At 44.7% G+C, this 2,500-nt stretch overlaps 1 protein-coding gene across 3 annotated transcripts in view; it reads left to right on the top strand.

Moving 5' to 3' along the window:
* Positions 1-2,500, top strand: part of LOC122256672 (putative fatty acyl-CoA reductase CG5065) — a 48,982-nt gene that overhangs the window by 6,859 nt on the left and 39,623 nt on the right. Inside the window, exon 1 of one of the 3 annotated variants that reach the window (XM_086536141.1) lies at positions 1,284-1,423. The exons of the other annotated variants lie outside the window; for them this stretch is intronic. The gene's annotated coding sequence lies outside the window, so the exon portion shown is untranslated. Of the gene's footprint in view, positions 1-1,283; positions 1,424-2,500 lie in introns of those variants that run through there. 3 annotated transcript variants of the gene reach the window in all.

Below are 2,500 nucleotides of genomic sequence, written 5' to 3'. Positions count from 1 at the left end.
TAGCCGTGGCACTCGCGTGGCATAAGTGGGACGAGGTGCATGCCAGTAAGTTTCACTACCATGTGTGTCAGCATTCATAATCGTTATTACGAGCCCCTCTCTGGTGACTTCCATGCGGCGTTGAAGGTGTGGTGGCGGGCGTTAACGTTATTTTTGCCTGGCACTATCGCGTGCCACGATTGCCTCGAGTGGGGCACTACTCTCGCGTGATAAATTCGTTTTGTCACTAAGTGGCTGCGGTAGACGACGTGGCATGACCTTCCATGGCGGGGAGGGAGCGGGGAATGCAATATTGGGAGGAGGGAGGGAAGAGATATAAGGAAGAGGAGGAGAGATGGAAGGGATGAGCGCGATGGGATGTTTAGGGGAGAGAGGGTAGAAAGAAGAGAAGAGAGGGGATTAGAAGGAAGAGAAAGATGAGAAGGTGAAGAGGAAACAAGAAGTTGAGGAGAAGAAAAATAAAAAAGAAGCTGCAGCACAGAAAAAAGAGAGAGAGAAAAAAAAGAAACGTAGGACAATGGAAATAAGTAGTAGAAAGAGGATTAGATATGGTTTGTGTCGAAATACAATGTGTGTGTGTATGAGAGAGAGGAGAGGAGATAACAGAACAGAATAGAACTAGAAAGAGATATAATCTTTGTGTGTCTGTAGTTAATTAAGTACAACGCCTACTTGGGCTACCAGCTGGTTGACCGTATTAAATAGGGAGCAAATGATGAACCTACAACGAAAACGTAGTTGAAAGTGATACGAGAAAGGGAAAGTATAGAACCACTCCCAGAAGAGTGCCAAAGCAGTGCCGGCGAAGGTGTCGCAGCGATGGCAAGGCAGATGGCCCGGGACCCGTGATGGAGGGCGATGAGCAGCGGTGCAGGTGGTGCGAGCGAGGCATTGTTGGCGCAGGTGGTCGGGCCGGAGAGCACCACCACCTGAGTTACTGCAGGTTCTGCCGCCTTCTCGTACTTTTTTCCCCTCCTCTCTCGGTTGCATTCTCATCTTCTCTCCTCTCCCCTTCCTCTGTGTTATCTCTCTCTCTCCCAGTGTCGCAAGGCCCAATGTATAATAAGTCCTGTATCAGAAAGTACCAGAAGATACGCGTTTACGTATCTGTAAGTAGGCGGAAGGGCACGTGCGTACATATGTGTATATATGTACATGTGTTGTGTATGTGTTTGCATGTGCGTTTGCGCGTGGCACTGCATGAACATGGATGAACACGTGTTCGTACGTTTGTTGGCGTGACCTTAAAAGGTTGCGGTAGTCGCTAGAACAGTGCGGCGTTTAATGGTGCGTTTAATCAAGCAGTTGTCGGCGCTACAGTTTGTGTGGCAGCGGGATCGGCGACGGCGGTGACGGTAGCGATCTGTCGTGCCCGTGGTGATATTATCACGCCGGGAGACATGGGGAGGAGCACGAGAACCTGGTAACTAAGGGCTGAGAGTGACTCGGAGGGAAGTTAAATAAAACATATCATGCAAAAAATGATAACTAATAATCAGATCAGTGTCGTATACACCTGTTATTTGGAGTTCTGGAGAAATGTATTATATACTGTTCTTTATTTATTTTTTAATTTTGAAATAGATCGATTGTGAACGCGCTCTGGTGGTATAGTTTTGCAGAGGCATCCCTTTATAAAACCGTCGCAAAATATTTAGTTTAGCCGTTGTGATTTTTTGTGATGGTGGTTGTACTGCAAGGGTGATGGTAATACTAATAGCTCTCATATTATTTTTATTGTTACTGTATTGGGTGTACTTATTGCAATAATTATTGCGGTGATTATTCTTATCGTTATTTTTACATGATAATTATTGTTAATATCATTATCATTATTGTACTAGTAATGGTGATGATGATATGATGATGATGGTGGTCATTGTAATGACAATTTTAAAAAAGATATATTACTTTATTATTATTGTTGTTAATGTTTTTAGCATTATCCTCATCATCATATATCGTTTTAATTTTGTGCTCCTCATCTCCATAGTCTTCCTCGTCTGCAATTGCTTTTTTTCGTCTTATTCACATTTAAACGATAATGACGGTATTGCTTAAGACAATTTGGTCCTCTTAGCGACACAAGGCGTTTAAGATGGAGCCATGCTAAGCGATACAATGAGCATTGCGTAAGACGAGCGATAGCACCGCATACCGGCCCCATAGATACGCACAATGTATCGCGTGGATGACATTATCAGGGCTTCAACGAGATCGGTATGCGCTGTACCGGGACTCGGAACTGCTATTTTTATCGTCGGGGACTCTATAGCGGTAGATCTGTGTAGAGATCACGAACGTGGATTGGTAACGCTGATGGTCCTAGTTTATTGGGACGAATTGGTAACGCTCACTTGACCTGATGAAGAGCACGAGGATAAAAATATTGGGGTTGGTGCAATACATGGCAATAGGAGGACAAGGACAATGACGAAAAGTGCATCACGAACGGCAGGGAAATCAGGAAATGGGCAGTGAGCGAGTCTGAGAATGCAAC

The sequence above is a fragment of the Penaeus japonicus genome, unplaced genomic scaffold (genome assembly GCF_977035675.1).
Source record: "Penaeus japonicus unplaced genomic scaffold, GWHDUDI00000001_assembly GWHDUDI00000004, whole genome shotgun sequence".
In the NCBI taxonomy this organism is placed as follows: Eukaryota; Metazoa; Arthropoda; class Malacostraca; order Decapoda; family Penaeidae; genus Penaeus; species Penaeus japonicus.
Note: the sequence above shows the minus strand (reverse complement) of the source record. Positions and strands in the feature narration are given on the sequence as shown.